A 21,992-nucleotide genomic window follows, 5' to 3' on the forward strand; every position below is an offset into this window, starting at 1 on the left:
AAAAAAAAGAAAAGAAAAACAGAAGCTCCTGTATACTCTCTATGCAGGAACTAAGTCTGAACACATGAAAAAGGGTAGGTGTGTTCTAATGCAGCTGGGAAAAGAATTACTTTTGCTCCTGCTTTTTGATGGAGAATTCCATGAAAGAACGTGCCAGTGAGAACAAGTTCCTCCAAGTGACATTTCATTTCCTAGCAGCTGGATAGATGAATGCTTGCTTCTGGAAGCTCCATGCATTACCAGCCCTAGTACTTCAGAGATGAAAAATCATGTACTCAATTCATTCTTTGTTGCGTCAATGTTATACAAAGAGAATAGAAATTTGCATTTGGGTCTTCATTCCTGTTAAAATATTGTGCTCTTAATAACAGGTTAAGAAATACTAGAGTACCACTGTCCTTTTCTATTTAGCCTCTATAAAATAGCTTACTGGATTACATGTATAAGGTGAGGAAACACGGAAGGGGAATTATGTTAAATGGTGTGGCCTCCGAGTAGATTTTTAAAATTTTATCACCTTTTCGGGGCATGACTGAAGAGACCCACCTGTAAATCTTCTTAAGAGCCAAATCACAGGGGACCAGAGATATCTTCAAATTATCAGCAACACAACCAAAAGGCGAGTGAGCCACAAAACTCAGAAGAAAGACAAAATCTAAGGGACTCCACACAGTCAAGAGCTGAGAGACTCCTAAACAAAATGCTCGAAAGCAAGTCGGAGTCACATCTGATCTCTACTCCTTCAGACAAGAGAAAGCGATTTCAGCCAAGCAATTCCAAGGACCAAACTTGGCTTTTCATTTGTGGTGCCTACAAATGGTCTGCCTTTTCAAATGTCCCTGGCCCATAAGACTTACTACTCGGGTGAAACTCAGGCTTGTTCTTCAGATAGATAGGTTTTTGCCTTAATTAGAACCTGTTTGAGTTGGGGTGGGCAGGTGTGGAGGTGGGGGGAGGGCAGGCAGGGAGGGGAGTGAAGACAAGGAAAAATGCTAAGCTGCTTTCTGCTTCCCTCCCATCCCAGAGGTTCCCTTTGTGAGATTACCTCCAATAATCTTCACTGCTTTGGAGAAACGTCGCTTGAAAAAACTCTAAGTAAAATTAAAATAATTCTGGCTGGTAGACTTGTAAACATAAAGTTGTACTGTTACTAGTATCTTTGTAAGGTGAAAGAAATTCTGGGAAAGTGCCAATGTTTTCAAATTTAGTGAGGCAGCTCGATGATCTGGAGTCATTTCTTTGGAATATTTGATCAAGGTTTTGCCCTTAGATACATTTTTGGATAAAATAATTTACACACCTGCCTGAAATTCCTTACCAGCCTTGCACAACTCAGGCAAACAGCTGCTCTCTGACCTCCCGTGTGTACTCACACTCAGAAGAAGAACAGGGATTCAGAGAGGGCTGAGAATGCCAGGTCCTGACAGCCTCTTTAAAGTTGGAAGTTTAAATTTCTGCCCTCTGTGTCCATGTGCGCTGCTTCTGGAAGTTTGCGGAGTTAAACTGAGTCTAACACTCAGAGGAAGGAATTGTTTGTGGCTCAAGGAGAGAAAGGGCAACCCTTGAGGGTTTAATTTAAAGTCATTATGACCCTGGATGACTGCCAATGGAAATTTTTCAGAAAGCCCAACTTTTGCAAGAAAGTAAACTCCCAAATAGTTGCAAGAGGAAAATCTTTTTTTTTTTTTTTTAAAATACCCACTAAAAACCAAGTAATTGTTTTAAGCAGTTTGGCTCCCAGCATTAAGATGTTTGTATTTTCCAAAACTTTCCTGAAGCAGGATGCAGAGGAATAATAAAATACAAAGAAATGCAATAAAACCAAAATTGAAGTCTTTGTCTTCGGGAAGTCCTAGCCTTTCATGCAGTGGCCTGGGGCTGGGCCTGGAGAAAAATCACAGCATTTCAGCAGAAGCCTGATGGAAATGAAACATAGTCTGTGCTTCCTTTCCCTTCTCTTTCTGTTGACTCTCTGGGAATTCAGGTAGTCAGAGAAACTGAACACTGCTCCTCGTGAATAGCCAAGTGTGCATGTTTTCTGAATCAGCCTGGGAGCAGTAAAGCAAAGTAGAAATGTGTAGAATTATTAATGTGTTGGTCAAAGGAGTGAGGGGATGCTTCAGATGAACTCAGAAGCTATTCGTTAAAAAAAGAAAGAAAGCAAGTAAAAGTCTCTTTTATATATCTGAGGTATAAAGTTGCCGAAAGGCAAAATAATTTCCGGGGATTCTTTCCTAAATACATTATTTAAATTTTAATATTTAGGGACCAAGGGGCAGACAGGGTTGACGTGGGTGGCACTGTGGGTTTCTTATTGTTGTTATTGTTTATTTGTGATTGTGTTGCTGCTTTCGTTTGTTTGCTGCTTTTTTGTTTTTGAAGGCCTTTGGCAGGTTAGGCATTTCCTGGGGGACTGTTCCCCACTGTCTTATATATAATTGTATTCATAAATTGATCCTCAGAAGACTTTAAGTTAGCAATGTTAGAAAAAGCCTGTTGTTGTTAGACCCTCGTAATAAAAGCTGTCTTTTTTATGAGTGCCCACAATATGTCAAAAACTTAGCATTCGGGGAGCCTGGGTTGGTTAGGCGTCTGCCTTCAGCTCAGGTCATGATCTCAGGATCCTGAGATTGAGCCCCACATCAGGCTCCCTGCTCAGGGGGAGCCTGATTCTGTCTCTGCCTTCCGCTGCCCTTTCTTGTGCTCTCTCTCTCTCTCAAATAAATAAAATCCTTTAAAAAATTAAAAAAAAAACAAAACCCCCCCACAAAACTTAGCATTCACCATTGACCTTGACAGCCATTACAAAAGATAGATATTATTACCCCACTTTGAAAGAGGAGGGTCCTATTAAGTGGTGATGCTGAGAGGTGATCCCAGGTAAGTCAGGAGCCAACAATTCTCTCCTAAGCCTCAACTGTGTTGTGATTCAGAAATAATGTTACATATCAACTTTGAGTATATGCCCCTTCAAATGATACACAGGATAAATGACATCTCTACCCTGTTAAGTTCCGAAAAAGAAGAGTGCACGAGCCTTGGACTTCAACTGAGATTCATAACAGAAAGAATGATGCATTTGTTCTGCATAAGATCAGAAACTAGAAAGAACATATTTTTCTCTTTTTCTTTTTGGTAATATTGCCCCAGGGTCCAAAGTGGTCAACTGTGCTCATAATTCATTTGGCAGTCCTATCAAAGATGGTTCAGTTGTTGAGTCTCACAAAATATTTTTTAACAGTCAGGGTACATATTTGATTTGGATCCAGGGACAAATGGCTCTCCAAAGGCTTCCTGGCAGGTTGATGACGCGATGCATCAACTGGATGGATCAGGACTTAATAGTACTGAACCATGGAGTACATTTAAAAAGCTCACATACATTCTCAAATATCATAGTATGTAACAAATTTCATTGCCTTTGACTCAATGATATTTAGAATATGTGATACATCAGTCTTTCTGGGTTGGGTTTTAGTCAGGGTCCAAGATTGTTGTCTTCTTTCAACATGTAAAAAGCTTAACTTGAAATATGGGTCATTTATCTTGGGCTTGGTTTGAAATGACATATATTCAATCATGTTGTGATATATAATAGCTTATAATTTAACCAAGGAGGAAGTTACAGTCACACATCATTTATCCACAATCACTAAAAATGGAGATGTTACATGTAAGTACATTTCCCAGAACACCTTAAGAGTACTTTTTTTCAAAAAGAATACTTTCAAAATTATAAAACATATACTTATTTTAATTCCTTCAGGCTTGATTTAAACAGGATTATCATCACAATTTGACTCCTGATGACTTAAAGTTTTTGTATTATTAGCTTTCTCATTTGGAAAATTAAAAAAAGAGCACTAAAGAAAATCTCATGGATTTGTGTGTTGGTCCCCATTCAACTTCCAGCATTGCACAGAGAGAGGTGCTGTTTTTGCTTTGCCTTCTTGACAGGTATAATACTTTCTTCTTCTCCTCCTCCTCCCCCTTCCCCTTCTTCTTCCCCTTCTCCTTCTTCTTCTTCTCCTTCCTCTTCTTCTTCTTCTTCTTCCTCCTTTGACCTATTTTTAAAATCAGATTGTTTGTTTTCTTATTGTTGAAATTTAAGAGTTCTTTATAAATTTTGGATAACAGTCCTTTATCTGATATGTCTTTTGCAAATATTTTCTCCCAATCTATGGCTTGTCATGTCATTTTCTTGACATTGTCTTTTGCAGAGCAGAAGTTTACAATTACAGTAAATCTTGATATCAATAGTGTCATTCTTCCAACTTCGTTCTTTTCCTTCAATATTGTGTTGAACATTCCAGGTCTTTTGTCTTTTATGAATAATGAAACTTTAGACTCAGTTTGTTGATATCCATAAAATAAATGTCTGGGATTTTGATTGGGGTTGCATTGAATCTGTAGATCAAGTTGAAAGAACTGATATCTTGACAATATTGAGTCTTCTTGTCCATGAACATGGACTATCTCTCCATTTATTTAGTTCTTTGGTTTTGTTCATCAGAGTTTTTAAGTTTTCCTCATTTGGTGTTGTACATGTTTTGTTAGATTTACACCTATGTATTTCATTTTCAGGGGTGCTAATGCAAATGATATTGTGTGTGTGTGTGTGTGTTTTAAGGTTTTATTTATTTATTTATTTGAGAGAGAGAGAGAAACAGCATGAGAGGGGAGAGGGTCAGAGGGAGAAGCAGGCTCCCTGCTGATGTGGGACTCGATCCCAGGACTCTGGGATCATAACCAAGCCGAAGGCCGTCGCCCAACCAACTGAGCCACCCAGGCATCCTGAAATTGTGTTCTTAATTTTAAATACTACTTCTTCATTACTGGTGCATAGGAAAGTGACTTTTATATATTAATCTTGTATCCTATGACCTTACTATAATTACTTTTTAGTTCTAGGAGTGTTTTTGTCAATTCTTTTGGATTTTCCCATAGCTCATGTCTTCTGCAAACATAGAGTTTTATGTGTTCTCTCCTTATTAGACTAACTGAAGAGGTTCCCACTAGCTGATATGGGCTTCTACAAGAATAAGAACCAAAATGGGTTAAAGGGCATCAAATATGTATAAACCCAAAAGTGCATATGATCTTAAATAACAACAAAAACCCCTCATTGTTCTCTATGAGAAGATGCTAGAAAAATGATTTATTATTTTTTAAAACTTGTAAATACAGGGAAAGACTCAAGCATTTATCCTGCCTTTCCCATGTCTCTATACTGCAGGGTAACCAAATAGTTTGCAAGAAGCTACTATTTATAGATTTATAGAAGTATTCTAGCTAGTAAATGAACAAGGTATATTAAAAATATCATATCACTATTTTGCAACCCCTTTTGAAATAATGGATCTAGACAATAGTTATCAATGGCTGCTAACAACTCAAAAGGACAAACAACTAACATAATATGCTTCCTAATGGAAGTGCACAATACCTTAGAAGCATTTTTATCAAAAATTAGTACTTAAAATGACCAAACTTGTAGATCTAACTATTAGAAATACAGAGGACAGAACAATATATTAAGAATCATTACAAGGATGCAATTAACAAAGTCCACAATGAGAATCTCTACAGGACAATTGATCTACTTCCCCCCCCCTCCCCAAATAAGTTGAAGGAGAGAGAAAGAGAGTGAGAGGGAGAATCTATAGTTTAAAATCGACTTAGATAAATTTAACAACTGAATTTTTGGACCTCATTTTGATCCTTTAAAAAATTTTAAATTTTAAAAAATTAATTTAAAAAAATTTTAAAGCTAAAAGCTTTCTCTGTGGAATCACCATGGCAGCTGGGACCCTGTACACATATCCTGAAAACTGGAGGGCCTTCAAGGCTCTCATTGCTGCTCATAGAGCGGGGCTCAGGTCCACGTGCTCTCTGCACCACCCCACTTCCACTCTGGCCAAACCAACTACACCCCTGAATTTCTGCATAAATTTCCTGCTGGCAAGTTCCAGTATTTGAGGGTGACAATGATTCTGTGTGTTTGAGGGTAAAGCCATTGCCTAATAGGTGAGCAATGAAGAGCTACAGGGAAGTACTCCAGAGGCAGCAGCCCAGGAGGTGCAGTGGGTGAGCTTTGCTGATAGTGACATAGTGCCCCCAGCCAGCACCTGGGTGTTCTCCACCTTGGGCATCATGCACCACAACAATCAGGCCACAGAGAATGCAAAGGAGGAAGTGAAGCGAATTCTGGGGCTACTGGATGTTCACTTGAAGATGAGGTTTTTCCTGGTGGTCGAATGTGTGACCCTCGCTGACATCACAGTTGTCTGCATTCTGTTGTGGCTCTATTAACAGGTCCTGGCGCCTTCTTTCTGCCAGGCCTTCCCCAATACCAACCACTGGCTCCTCACCTGCATTAACCAGCCCCAGTTCAGGGCTGTCTTGGGGGAGGTGAAACTCTATGAGAAGATGGCCCAGTTTGTCGCTATAAAGTTTGCAGAAAGCCAGCCTAAAAAGGACACCCCATGGAAAGAGAAAGGTTCTCAGGAAGAGAAGCCAGGCTGAGTGGAAAGAGGAGAAAAAGGCTGCTGCCCCTTCTCCTGAGGAGAAGATGGATGAACATGACCAGACACTGGCTGCTGAACCAAAGGCCAAGGACCCCTCTGCTCACCTTCCCAAGAGTACCTTTGTGTTGGAGAATTTAAGCGCCAAGTACTCCAATGAGGACACTGTCTTTGTGGTGCTCCCGTATTTTTGGGAGCACTTTGATAAGGATGGCTGGTCTCTGTGGTACGCAGAGTACCACTTCCCTGAAGAGCTCACTCAGAACTTCATGAGTTGCAACCTTATCACTGGAATGTTCCAGCGGTCGGACAAGCTGAGGGAGAATGCCTTTGCCAGTGTCATCCTCTTTGGAGCCAACAATAGCAGCTCCGTTTCTGGAGTCTGGGTCATCTGAGGCCAGGAACTTGCCTTTCTGCTGAGTCCAAGTTGGCAGGTGGACTTCAAGTCATATACATGGTGGAAACTGGATCCTGGCAGCAAGGAGACCCAGACAATGGTTCAAGAGTACTTTTCCTGGGAGGGGGCCTTCCAGCATGTGGGCAAAACCTTCAGTCAGGGCAAGATCTTCAAGTGAACATCTCTTGCCATCACCTAGCTGCCTGTACCTGCCCTTCAGGAAAACAGAACAGTGAAAAAAAAATTTTTAAGTAATCTCTATGCCCAACGTCGGGCTCAGACTCATGACCCCGAGATCAAGAGTTGCATGTTCTACCAACGGAGCCAGCCAGGTGCCCTAAAAAAATATTTTTAAAAATGTTACAGTCAGGAAACTTGAACACTAGATATTTGAAAATATTATTGAGTTATTATTACTTCTAGTATCTAATGTGATAGTGACTTTTAAAGATTTTATTTTTATTTATTTGAGAGAGAGAGAATGAGAGAGAGAGAGCATGAAAGGGAGGAGGCTCAGAGGGAGAAGCAGACTCCCCGCTGAGCAGGGAGCCCAACTTGGGACTGGATCTTGGGATTCCAGGATCATGACGTGAGCTGAAGGCAGTTGCTTAACGAACTGAGCCATCGAAGTGCCTCTAGTATTGTGACTTTTAAAAACAAAGTAGTTCTAATCTTTTAGAGATACACTCTGAAATATTTAAGGATATAATGATATGAGTCTGGGATCTGTTTCACAGTAATCCAGCAGGTGAAGCAGAGTTTAATAAATCGAAGTTCAGAATTGCTGAAAGTAGATGATAGGTACATGGGATTTATTATATTATTCTTTCTGCTTTTGCATAGGTTTGAAATTCCCATGATAAAATGTTAACAAAAGCAACAACAACAAACCCCTAAGGCCTAGATATATTAAGTTACTTGCCCAACACCACATATGTAATTAGGGAAAGTTCAAATCTGCAACTGGACTCTTGACATCCAATCAAATTCTCTTTCCCTTATAACAAGCTGTTTAGTAGAGAGGCCAAGCTTCTGGGGTACCAGATTTCTGCCCAAAGCTTGGTAAGCCAATGGGTGAACCAGGGAATACACTATGGTGCTATCAAACAAGCAGCTCATCAGTAAGCAGCCAAGTGGCAAACTGGGATTGACTGGGAGTGCAGAACAGCTGCTGACTTTTGAAGTATTGCCCAGAGTTCTTGGCTTTTCCCCATTTGGTCTTTCAGGGAGCCATTTCAAAAGTAGACCAGCCTTCAAGTGCCCAAACAAACATAGCTGAAAGGCTGCTTAGTCTGTACCTAGACGTTTCTTGATTGCATCACACAAAATTAGATTTTGCTGAGATAGATATATATATATATGTATAGTCAGACCAATATGGAGTCTAGCAACAATAGCTGAGGTGACAGGGCCCGGGCACCAAGGATTAGAGAATAGTTAGATTGGAATTTTGTTTCCACACTGGTTAAGATGGTTGTTTCATGAGACACTAAAACTCAGTCACTGCTGCGGTAGGTCAGCATTGTTAGGACACTCAGTTTGGTGAGGAATCTGCGGGGAAATGAAGAACTAATGAAGATCATACTGAAAATCAGAAAGATGATAAAGGGGTGGGGGCAGCAGTACAAAGCCAGGAAAGGGGCATATAAATCCTCCAGAGGAGGCAAATATGAAGCCAGTATTTAAATGCGGCTAGGTAAGCAGACATCTCCTGCCATTATACAGCATCCTTATTTCAGGGTTTTATTACCATGTATTCAGAGGTGGAGGATCTACTTGGAGGTCATTTAGGGGAACAAAGTCAGCGGGAAATTCTTCTGTTGTCAATGCTAATACTAATGCTTTCACTTTTCCACAATCAATATTCAACACAGGTATATTTCTGGTAGTTGTTCTTAGGGGACATCTGTTGCTTTCTCCTGCCCATTCCTATTCTTCTAATGGCACCCTATACTCCCTCCTCATGTGTACCATCAGGGGAATTGTTAATCAAATGGACATCTGACCCAAGTTTTGCTAACCTGATTTTTTTAAGGAGAAACTTGGTTATGGAGGCTGAGATTTATCCCAACAGTGGCATCCTAAAGAGAGTGGCTTTTGGGTCATGTTCCCTGGAGTCCCAATGACCAGCAACTTGTCTTCAAGTCTATGATTTGTCCTTTTCATCTAACAAATTCCCTTTTTGCTTAAGTCAGAATTGGTTTATATTGCCTACAACCCAGCCTAAATGACACACTGTCCACATATGAGAGGCAGCTACTAAAAGAGAACATATCAAAGTAAGTATTCATTTAGTATGGGGCAGGGCAGTACTTTGAGCCACATTTAACTCACATTATTATTATACACTAAAATTAAATCTATGCTGCTTGACTTATTCTTGGAGAAAAATCAACTGGGTACTGAAATGTTGGCATATTTTTGGTTTTCCTTTTCTCCTGAAAAAAAAAAAAATCATTAAAAATTCATGGCATTTTTATAAGCCTGCAATGTTATATGCTGATATTACATTCATATTTTTATTTGTATAAAAACAAATTTGACTTCTGAAGAATGTTCACATAGTAGATAGCAGTATGAATCTGATCTAGAACACACTTTCTTTAAGTCAAAGAAAATTCATAATGGTCAGAATTCACAAACTGCCTCAATTTTTTTCTTCTATATTTTCAAAGGACTTGGTTATAGTTTGCAAAATTTATCCCAGAAAAAAATTATTTATAGTCCGATAAACAAAGTGTAGGTGTAAGAGATGAATATTCCTTTTGATTTAATACCCACTAGACTATGGGGTGAATCAAGACAATTTTTTGTAAACTCCAAGAAAGTGGAATGGGCTTTTTACCTGTTGCTTTTCTCTTCCTTCCTTCCTTCCTTCCTTCCTTCCTTCCTTCCTTCCTTCCTTCCTTCCTTCCTTCCTTCCCTTTTTTTTTTTTAAGATTTTATTTATCCCTTTGAGAGAGAGCATGAGACAGAGAGAGAAAGAGAGAGAGAGCACAAGTGGGGTAGGGGTAGAGGGAGAAGCAGACTCCCAGCCGAGCAGGGAGCTTGATGTGGGACTCAATCCCAAGAACCTGGGATCATGACCTGAGCCAGACACCCATCCTGCAATGTCTTTCCCTGACACCACTCGAGCTTCTTAGCACTCCACTACCACCCAAAATTTCTCCTCTTGTTGTACCTTTGGAAAATTTCTTTTCCCTGGGAACTGCGATGGCATGTGTCCCTTTCTCCATTCTCTTCATCTGACCAAACAACAGCGCAGTGTAGAATCTTGGTCCCTCTTCAGTTTGTTCGGACACCAGATCCAGGCCGCAAGTGTACTGCTTCTACTCCACATCCTTACAGGGAACCAGTTACTTTTCCAGAGGGAAAAATGCTGTGCACAACTGCAGACCTCACACAGGTGTCTTGCTTTTTTTTAGGTTAAAACCTAAAGGATATGGTTACTTAACAACTATCATTCCTTATCTGACATTCCTTTTCTTTTCAGAGAACAGATATATCACTGAAGAGAGTTGACAGATAAACCTGAGGTTACTTAAAGGACTCTCCCAGTTTATGTTGGCTAAGTCTTTAGAATCAGATACAAAGAGGTTATCAAGACAGTGAGGAGTCAATAACTTCCAAAGAAGTTTTAGCAAGAAAAAGTAATAGCCAGCATGTTCCCTAAATAAACAGGAGGAGAGAGGAGACTCTCTTTGGGCTAATTTGTTATAAATTCACTAAAGTGAGAAATTTTGGTAGGCAAAACAAATATAAAGTGTTTTCTCTTCATCACCTCATTATGCCTGTTACTACACAACATAGCGCATCTCATTGTTAATTTGTCGATGTTAAATTAGCACGTATATGTCTTTTGTTTGTAACTTCAATGGAAATGATTATCATTTGGAATTTTAGGTAACTGTTATTTGAACTGTATGATTAAATTCAGGAATATTTTGCCTTAAAACTCTGGTCTTACTAGTTGTCCTACTCTTGCCCATTGGTTTTCCCCTAATTTGGTATTGCTTGGCTGTTGTGTTTTGACCATGTAAGGAACTTGTATAAATTGAATAAATTTGTAAAGTCAAGGGACGCCTGGGTGGCTCAGATGGTTAAGCAGCTACCTTCGGCTCAGGTCATGATCTCAGGGTCCTGGGATCGAGCTCAGTGGGGAGTCTGCTTCTTCCTCTCCCTCTGTCTCCCCCCCCCCGCTTGTGCTCCCTCTGTCTCTCTCTCTCAAGTGAATAAATAAAATCTTTAAAAAAATTTTTTTTTAAAAAATTGGTAAAGTCAAAAGAGTACTTTCCAAAGTCAATTCTAGATTTTTCCCCATTAATATTGATATAATTTTTGAAATTCCACTCTTCAAAGTTTGATTCAGGAAAGAGTCCCATGGCTTTCTTCAGAGAGACATTGCCACATCATGGCCCATCTCTTCATCAAGGTACATACTTAACCTTTACCTCACAGAGTGCCCACAATAACATGCAAGATTATTTTTACTCCAGGTCTTCAGGATAAATTTATATTTTGTGGACACAGGGAGAGTCACTTTCCTATCCATCCGTTCCCCAAACTTAACGTCTTCCCTTTCCCCCGCTTAAATACCTATGCTTGATTTTCTAGGGTCATTCTACCAATGCTTCATTTCTATGGGGAAAAGTGATTTTCATAGAGAGTGATGGCACAAAAAATAATGGATGAATTACCATAAAACAGTCCTTCTTAACTCTGCTCAGGTTAACAACTGGTTAGTCTTCCCCAAGAGTTTAAATCCCCGCTGCCGCCGCCTCTCAACCCACGACAGGTAGCTCAAATCAACATAGGGGGAGGGAAGGGCAACATGCAAATACCCTATCAGGGTGTTTTAAAAAACCAGTTTGCCTAACATGTCTGCAAAGGTTGTGGGGTGTTTCTCAGAAACTGAAGCAGTAACACAACAGCAACAACAGAACAAACGAAAACACCACGAGTGGCTTTTATTCTTTTCTACGATTTTCAGTATTTTCTCATTTTGAAAAAGGGAACGCATATCACTCTCACAATAGCAAATGTTAAAATCTTTAATACTATGCTAGAGAACAAAAGCAACAACCTCCCAAGAAAAGCTGTAATTCAGTCCTCAAAGCACCTCACAATCCCATTTCTCTTCCCTTGAGATTTTTGAAAGTTGTTAGGAATGGTAGTAAATACAAGATTCCAGGAAGACGAATATTTCATTATTTGTCTAAAAAAGGAAACAAATTGGTATGGGATAGAGGGAGAATGGGGTGTTCATGGGCACCAGCTCTTACTGATGTGCAGGACGGGCTGAGCCAGCTGAGTCCAGACCCCAGACAAGACTTCAAGGCCGTTCGGGGCGGGGGAAGGAGGATTCGAGAAAGAACTCCGAGAGGCTGGAATGTTTGTTTAGAAAGCAGCAGGGATTATCTGATAAACTGGGGTAAACTGCTTGTCATTTTTATAATGTAAATGCAACCAGGGGTAAAGCGAAAAGCTGACTTCCTCTCACTAGACAGATAAAGCGAAATGATTATTTTTAGATTCCTTTACAGAAGAAAGCAAACATTTTATTCCTAGTCTCCAACTCTTACCAGCTCATCCTTGCCTCTTGGAATGTTTATTGGGGCTGAGTGAATGGAAAGTGCCGGAAGGGCAGGGGGAGGGGGAGAGCCCATTAATCCCTCAGTTTTGCCTTCAGGCTTCTGACGGTGCGTACCAAGCGTTTGAAGTTGGCGACAGAATGAGGATTTATACAGAAGTGAGAACTGGTTGGTTTCTCTCCAGGCCGGGAAACTTCCGCATCTCAAAATTATGATTTCAAAATGATTTTGCCTTTCATTTACCCACAAGGACCTGACCCAAAAGGTATTTAATTTTTAAATGGGCATACAAATCATTCAAAACCAAACAAGCTCGTAACCACAACAGGGAAAAAAAAAAAAACCTTATTTAAAATCCCTGGAAGGCTTCTAGTGAGAGCAGTGTGTGACTGACGTGGTAAATTAGGCCTGCTGGAGAAAAATCAAGACAAAATATGGTTTCACTGTTTTTTTGAAAGGCAGCCATCTTTCCAAGAGAATATGTACACCACGTTTTATTAAGAAATTATATCTTTCCCCATGTTTTCCGTCTCTTTCTCATGCTGGCAACGGCAAGCAGGTTGAACAGATGTGATGAAAGCGTTAATACCAGTCTTGGGAACATGTAAACGAAATATTTCTTTTGAAACACCTACCTTTAAATTCCATTAGTGGCATAAGACACTGGAAGGGACTGGATTAGGGAAATGATTTACATGGTGCAGGTTGTTTGTCCAGACTTAGAGACCTTTTGTAACATGAAAAACGTGGAGATGAAGTTCATATTTCTCCAACGAATTGGCACAGGGTTTAAAATCTTGCTTGGACTCAGACAACTGCGTTTGTTTCAGCGCTAATACATTCCCCTCGCTAAGAATTTGTCTTTCTTTCTTCCCCCCCCCCCCAGGTTCATTCATAGCTGCTCCCCGTTTGTCTCTGTAAAGCCAACTCTCCCCTCTGAAAAAGCAGCATAACCAGTCAAGGAACAAGTATATAGGATTAGCACATTATGAAGAATAAAGAGAAGCTTTCAGCTCTCTGTCATGGATGATATTTATCACATTTTTCACGACCGGCTCTAATAACAGGGCAGAGATAACATAGGCTTGATGCATCTCTCCTGTACAGAGAATTTTCCACCACCAACTATGAGAAATCCAGGAGATGAAACATGCACTTCTCCCCTAGTGCAGTTTTTATTAGTCTAAAAATGGGAGGTGTGCGTGGAGGGGGGAGCCGGCTGCTACAAAAGTGGGCTTGAATTTTCTGTCTGTTATGCTAATGTATTCATAGAAAAAGCTGGTGCTGAGGGCGGTTCTCCAATTAAGACAAATGAGGCACATTGAATTTCTCCCCCAGGGCACAGCAGGGGTGCTGGCAAAATCTACTTTATTCTTTTCTGTCAGGGCTGAACTGGAAACAAAAGCATGAAAATTCAACACATCCACTTACAGAATAATAAAGGCCGTTGTTTAAAGCGTGAAGAGTTTTGGCACCCTTCTGGGGCTTTATGCAAATCGCTCTTCCTCTCAACTGCTACCACACCATCGCTCTTGGAAATTAAAGATGTACTTGGTCGGTTAACAGCGGAAAGGAGACGAGCAGGCTGAAACTCAATTAGATTTGTATTAAGCAAATAAATCAGGACTGACTGATATTGGCTCAACTAAAATGCATTATGGGCTGACAGTAATTCTCATTTGATTGACAAATATATGTGGTATGTTATTAACCTAAATGAAAGATAAGAATCCTTTTTTTTTTTTTTTTTTTTTAAGGATTTTATTCTAGTAAACAACCCTTTCCTGCCTCCAAACTTCCCCAGAACAGTATACAGAGACCACTGAGCTGGAGCTGTTTACTATACGTGCTCAACAACACAGGAGATCTATTTTCTGATACATGTTAGAGTTTAAGATGAAATTATTCGGCAGAAAGACATTTGTTTTCATTGATTTATTTGGTGTAAGGTAACAGCTGAACACATCATTTATTTGGTGGAGTGAGGCATACCAACACGCTATTTTTATTATGGTGAGTAGCACAAAAGCATAGACCGCATGCGCCTGGTGATTTATTGGGAACTCTGTAGTACATGATGCTTTCCTACACTGGGGCACCTACGAAGGAGCTCGCAATGAGATTCAACGTCATAAATGAAGATTTCGATCAAATCCTCCAAAGCTTTGAGGAGAACAAAGAAAAAACCTCTTAACAAATCACATAAACGTGCTGGCTATGTGGTTAGGTGAGTTCCCCTTGCGAGAAGGTTCTGGGAGTTTCTTTTTAACACGTCTCCTTGTCTTCCAGTTCACACTTTTAGAACTTAAAGAGATTTAAGCCAGGACACTTCACATACTGCTAAATTGATCATTAAATACTCATTTAGTCTTTCTGATTTTACTGAAACCACCTCTGATTTTCCCCATCTCTCCCTTTCATCCGCACGACCCCTTTTCCCGCCTGGCCGGCGACCAGATTAGGGACTCATTCTTATCTTTCAATTATCTCTCCTTCTGTCTTTTCCCACCTGGCTCTTCTTGCCAACCCCTGCTGCGTGTTGCTCTGCATCAACCAAAAACGGTCTCTTTCTCCCCTTCGAAACCTGCCGGAACCCCTGCCCCACCTGGGCTGCCTCCCCGCCTGCAGCCCCTGCGTGCACCTGTTCTTCCTCTTGCTGTCTTCAGCCCTCATCTGACCAACACCTCAAAGATATTCAACCAAAATACTTTTCTCTGGCTCCCCATCCCGAAGTTTCTGCCCCATCACCATCAATAATCCTCCTCCTTGATGCCGAGAGTCAAGAGAGAACATCACAGAATGTGACATCAGCGATCGCCCTCGGCCTCAGGTTTCACATACTATTTCTTCCATCCCATATCCAATTCTCTATTTTTAGCTTTCAAGCAATTACCATGTCAGACCTCTCAGCCGCTCCTCTCACTTATCTCGTCTCATTCCCCGGCATAGCCGAGGTCAGTTGGGCTTCTTTTAGTCTTTCCTTTTCCTCTACTTATTGCTCTCTTTCCAGACACCTCTGAAATTGACCTGAGAGACCCGTTTTTGAAACTTCAATGTCCACCCCAACCCTGATATACAATCTGTTCAGGCCGATCCCTGCCACTTAGTGTGGGTTTAGAATACCTTTGTACCCTTATATTTGTTACAATCAAACCTGGACACCAGACTAGAACGTTCCCTGAGCAGACGCATCCAGGGAAGTCATACAAGCAAAGCTTAATTTCACCTATTTTGCAAGACGGGTACACCTAACTTGCCCTGGGTCACTTGCTTATGCCTCTGAAAATCATAAGCGAACCTTAGATAACGCTGCAAAATTTGTACTGAAAGAATAGACAGTCAACGCCTTCTCACAGCAATACACCTGTAAGCCTCGTTCCATGTTTTGGTTTAAGTGTTCCCAGTTTGCAAACTGTCCTTACAATGTGTGCACAGCAAACTTTCACCAATTCCTACTTTAGGGATTCATTGGTTTTACTTCTTGTTTTTCCTAAATTTTGATATATGTAACTGATGCTTTTTCAGGTTTCAGATTCTTTTATTTAAGGTTCTTTATTATGTAATGAGTGTTAAAAGTGAGATCAAATATAATTTTCTTGAAGCAATTTGTTTCTGCCCGTTAGATTATCCATATTGTTTTTTTCCATTTGAAAAGCAGTAACATCATATACCTGTGACATGTACCCAGAGCCCATTCTCTGGACCTTTGTGAATCTCAAGATTTATTTATTTTCCTTACCATTTTTTAATATTGTGGCAAAATGTGCATAACATAAAATTTACCACTTTAACTATTTTTTTGGTGCGCAATTCAGTGGTATGGAGTACATTCACAATGCTGTGCAATCATCACTGCTATCCTTTTCCAGGGCTTTCCCCTCATCCCACACTGAAACTCTGTACCCACTCAAAAAGTAACTCCCTTGGGGCACCTGGGTGGCTCAGTCAGTTAAGCGTCCAACTCTTGGTTTTGGGCTCAGGTCGTGATCTCAGGGTCGTGAAATTGAGCCTTGTGTTGGGCTCTGCACTCAGTGCGGAGTCTGCTTGAGATTCTTCCTCCCTCTCCCTCTGCCCCTCCCACTCGTGCTTTCTCTTCCTCTCTCAAATAAATAAATCAATCTTTAAAAAAAAATAATGACTCCCCATTTCTCCCTGCCCCCGACCTCTGGTAACCACTATTCTACTTTGTCTCTGCGACTTTGACGATGCTAGGTACCTCATATAAGCAGAATCATACAATATTGATCTTTTTGTGGCTGGCTTAGTTCGCTTGGCATAACCATCTCATCTTCAGAGTACATCCTTGTTTGTAACATGATAATTTCCTTCCTTTTTTAAGGCTGAATAATATTCCATTAAATACACATACTGTATTTTGTTTACCCATTCATCGTTGATGGACACATGGGTTGTCTTCACATTTAGCGGTTGTGAATAATGCTATTATAAACGTGTGTATTAATATCTGAGTCTCTGTTCTCAATTCTTTTGTGTATTGAATCTCGAGATTTGATGACACAAATGAAGCATATGATTTCCTCATAAAACTTTTCTTTTCCTTCGGAGACCCTTTCATGACTTCCTCTTTGCCATAACTGACAGCAGTTCATTTTTTTCTTTGGGGTCATTTTTTTGTCAAGAAATACAGCTTTATATCTACTCACAAGGCAAAGCTAAGGCAAAACCAGCAAGGTGACATGGATGCTCTCTTTCACCCCTCTTCAAATGTGCAGCAAGTCTGGAAAGAGGAGAAATCTGCTGTAGGGGCAGAAGAGTTTACCTTCTGCCTTTCTAGGTTCTTTGGCTGGTCTAATAATCAAACTGACACAAGGCAGAGTAACCAGAGAAAAGCAAACAAAATTACATACACAGGGGAGCCCCATAAAGATACGAAGAATCAAAGGCAGCTGGTAGTAGGGGCTTATATAACACCCTGAGCTAAGGAAGGGGTTGGGGTCTGTGGATACGAAGAGGAGGAAAGCCATTCACAGGAAGATGGAGGAGAAGTTTGGAAAATAAAGGTTGCCCTGCAATGCAGGTAAGTTTCTTAGGTTAAAAAGTTATGTGCGCATGTCCACAATAGCCAAACTGTGGAAAGAGCCAAGATGTCCATTGACAGATGAATGGATAAAGAAGATGTGGTATACATATACAATGGAATATTATGCAGCCATCAAAAGGAATGAAATCTTGCCATTTGCAATGACGTGGATGGAACTGGAGGGTGTTATGCTGAGCAAAATAAGTCAATCAGAGAAAGACATGTATCATATGACCTCACTGATGTGAGGAATTCTTAATCTCAGGAAAACTCAGGTTGCTGGAGTGGTGGGGTGTGGGAGGGATGGGGTGGCTGGGTGATAGACATTGGGGAGGGTATATGTTATGGTGAGCGCTGTGAATTATGTAAGACTGTTGAATCACAGATCTGTACCTCTGAAACAAATAATGCAATATATGTTAAAAAAAAAAAGAAGAAGAAGATAGTAGGAGGGGATGAATGAAGCGGGGGAGATTGGAGGGGGAGATGAACCATGAGAGACGATGGACTCTGAAAAACAAACTGAGGGTTCTAGAGGGGTGGGGGGTGGGAGGATGGGTTATCCTGGTGATGGGTACTGAGGAGGGCACGTTCTGCACGGAGCACTGGGTGTTACGCACAAACAATGAATTATGGAACACTACATCAAAAACTAATGATGTAATGTATAGTGATTAACTGATAACTATAAAAAAAAGATATAAAAAAAAGTTATGTGCGCTAATAGCTCTCTTCCTGGTACAGGTGCCCTCTCCACCGTAAATTTAGGAGGTTAAGAGTGAGGTAAAGAGGGGCGCCTGGGTGGCTCAGTCATTAAGCGTCTGCCTTCAGCTCAGGTCATGATCCCAGGGTCCTGGGATCGAGCCCCGCATTGAGCTCCCTGCTCTGCAGGACGCCTGCTTCTCCCTCTCCCACGCCCCCCTGCTGTGTTCCTTCTCTTGCTGCGTCTCTTTCTGTCAAGTAAATAAATAAAATCTTAAAAAAAAAAGAGAGAGTGAGGTAAAGAGCTTTTCCTGAATCTGCTGGGCTTTGATTGCCTTTAGCTCCAAGTGATCTTCTTGCCAAAGAAACGTGTTTTGGGGTGACAAAATCTGCTTCCCTGCAGTCCCACCTTTGAAACTTCAAATAAGAAGTTTCATAATCTAGCAGTTTTGTTGGTAGCTTGCTCCATATCTCATGGGGCCAGTCTCAGTCTTGGAAAAGATCAGTGCAGGTACATAGCTGTGCCGCATTTCAGGAGGTGGGTGATGCAGGAGGCCTATTTTGCGTAAGCAAGCAATCAGGTATTTAATAAGAGCATATCTATGGATACAATAGGAGAACAATGGCTAATGATTGGAGCAGACTATAATCCCAATTTCTGAGTTTGGAGGGCAAGCCAGTCGAGAAGATTTCTAGATGTCAGGCACAAAGCAACTTTAGATAGAGTGAGGGCAGACAGTGTCCATCTGACAGATTTTCTTGGCTTGCAGTTTGAACATCTCTGGTGATCCTTCTGATTGGTTCACATAGCAACAACCACATATTAGCTAAACATGAATTGTTGTGGCAATTTCTCTGAAGTTTAAATTAAGCCATTCACATATAATTTGCAGGGTCTAGAGGAAAGGGACAGCTTTTTTTTTTTTTTTCTTAGTGATTCCAAGTCAGAAGAGTGTAAGAAACTGGAGATGTTAATTTGGAGATTTTTAGCAAGACATATGAGGAAACCAGAAGAATTCAGGATCCAGTCCAGTTACAGGTACGTAACAAAACCTCAAAGGCAATTAACAGAACTAGAGTCTGATATCTATAAATCTATATTATTGTTTCTATATTCAACCCTATTTTTACCAATGATAATTAGGGGAAAAGTAATTTATTTGCAAAATAAGTCTAATCCTATTAAATTTGGCCTGATTAATTTATATAAATGCAGCAAGAATAGTGATTGACCATATAGACTCTTTTAAATCTGTTTTGTTGGAAGTTTTCATCAGGAACCCCCAGATGGACTATTAAAAGTCTTTTGACGCTAGAAAGCCAAGCCAAGGATGTGCCATCAGACATGGCCTGCAATATCTATAGATTTTGATGAATTCCTCTCTTCTTTTTTCCTGCACCTGCTAGGAAGTGACCTTCTTTATGTGTTAGGAACTCCGAGCAAGGTACCAGGCTGTTTTTCCAAGAGGCTTGTTGGCTCAATAAAGTAAACCTTTGTTCCTTATAGGTGTCTGATTTTGATTTGGGGAAATTTGTCAAAAATATCAAAAGGTTTGGACACTTGACTAAACAGGATCACCAATCTTTATGAAATAGCACTTAATTATCTGTTTGACCAAAGTGACATAAAAGATTTCAAAGGCAAATACAGAAGGTCACATAGTTATAAGCAAAACTTAGCTCTTTAATCCTAAGAAGATTCAGTTTTCTTAAGTAATCAAAGACTGATAATAAATATAACACGAAGCACAGGAAATTATTTTAATAAATAGATTTATCAAATTTTTGTTTCCTAGGCAGATTATGTACAAGGTAAAGAAAAAAAACCTTTCAATCTCTTATCAAGATCAGATCAAGAATTCAAGAAAATTTTGTCCTTTTAGCAGATGAGAGTAAATGAAGTTTTAGTTTTACATATGTACGTTACTGACTTTAAAGCTAAATTTCGTAATTTTTCTAATAAATTTATTAAACTTAAGCCAACCTAACCACACAAGCTAAGATCTTTTTTCTCTCTCTCTCTTCCCAACTTCTTATTTAGTTTGTCCATTACTTTCTCCTTTCCTATTTTGAAATAACCAGTTTTACTTTGGGACAAATTCACTTTCTTCTCCCTGAACAAAAATGTATCTTCCTGTTGCATACCTATTCTTACTCCAAAACACATCCCATTTTCCAGGCATAAAGTTGTTTCCCTTATTATGTCTAGTAGCTTTCATCACATACACTAAATAGAATTCTTAATCCATAAAAACCTTAATTTCTAGTGAAAACTAAGAAATAAGCAATTGCGAATTGTATGTTATGTCAGCATTCTTTAGAGTCACGGGGCTTTTTAAAGATATCTCATAATTTCTAGAAGCATGTGCTCTTTTTTATAGTACAGTCTTTCAGTGTGGCACAAGACATGTTTACTAGTTAATTCAAATTTATCTTTAGTTTTGCAACAGAAAGCCAAAAGGAAGTAGATAAACCTACATTCAGTAATTAATGTTTCACTGTTTTCTCTTATTTGGAAATGATTAGATATTGAATAAATTTTTATCACTTAACTTAGCAAAATTCTAAAGTCCCAAAATTACCAAAAAGATTTTAGAAGCTATTTTTAAGTACACACTCCATTAAACAGAATGGTCGCTAAAAACTTCAATTATGCAGAGCCTAGCTGGCCCGGTCAGTAGAGCATGTGACTCCTGATCTCTGGGTCATGAGTTTGAACCCCATGTTGGATGTAGAGTTGACTTAAAAAAAAAAAAAATCCAATCTTAAAAAGTTCACTTAAAATCTTATCCCATTAAATCTATAGAATTTACTTGCTCCTAACAATAATGTTTCGATTGCTTATGAAAACTCTGAGACAAAGTCAGCCATCATCCCAAGCTATTTTTCTTGCTAAGAAATTTTATAACAGAGATAACACGAACTTATTTAATAAACACTGTCAGAATGAAAGTTGTATGTTTACATTATTTCAAAGCTGATAACCCCAAAGACATACCTATTTTAATTGGACCAACAAACTTAAACTACCTTTAATAGTGAATATTTTCCCTGGTCACATGAACTTGAAAAGCATTTGGATTAGTTTTTAAATATTTCTGAGAGTTTCAGGAATCTTTAATTCATAAGTTTCCTTTTTTAAGCCAATTAAACAGAAGCTCTTCTACGAATCAATATGCTATTACCATTTGAAGGTAGAAAAATATCTCACACCTACAAACATGCATATGCAAACACTTATCAATATACAAATAGATACAAAGACCTAAGAGCTTTCGTTTGAAAATTTTAACCATGAGATTGATATGATAATGCAAAACTCACTAGTTTATAAAAGACCATTTGGATCTAAATTTTGTTTTGGTCCCTGGAGTAAGTTAAGTTCATCTGCTCAGATGGCAAAAGCTTTTTACTAATATTCATAGAAAGAACATTTAAGATTTTTCACTAGCCCAATTTCCAAATATTTAACTTCTCCCTAAATTTTACATTTCAAAGGGTGGCTCTTAGGTCCTCAAGATAAGGAGTGGGCAAGTAGAAAATCTACATCACAAAGGCACATAGATAGTACCCAAGTTTTCTCCAAGAGAGGTTTTTTTTTTTTTAAGATTTTATTTATTTATTTGAGAGAGAGATATAGAGATAGCAACAGAGGTCGCTAGAGAGAGCATGAGCAGGGAGGAGAGGGAGAAGCAGGCTCCCCACTGAGCAGGGACCCTGGGATCATGACCTGAGCC

General features: G+C 39.6%; 1 protein-coding gene and 1 pseudogene across 1 annotated transcript in view; one reads left to right on the forward strand and one right to left on the reverse strand.

The window, feature by feature from the left end:
* LOC118017089 overlaps positions 1 to 21,992 on the reverse strand; it is a 413,809-nt gene that overhangs the window by 110,868 nt on the left and 280,949 nt on the right. The window lies entirely within an intron of this gene.
* Positions 5,797 to 7,133, forward strand: LOC118016579 (annotated as a pseudogene).

Source organism: Mirounga leonina, unplaced genomic scaffold (assembly GCF_011800145.1).
Source record: "Mirounga leonina isolate KUSES-001 unplaced genomic scaffold, KU_Mleo_1.0 Mir_168, whole genome shotgun sequence".
In the NCBI taxonomy this organism is placed as follows: domain Eukaryota; kingdom Metazoa; phylum Chordata; class Mammalia; order Carnivora; family Phocidae; genus Mirounga; species Mirounga leonina.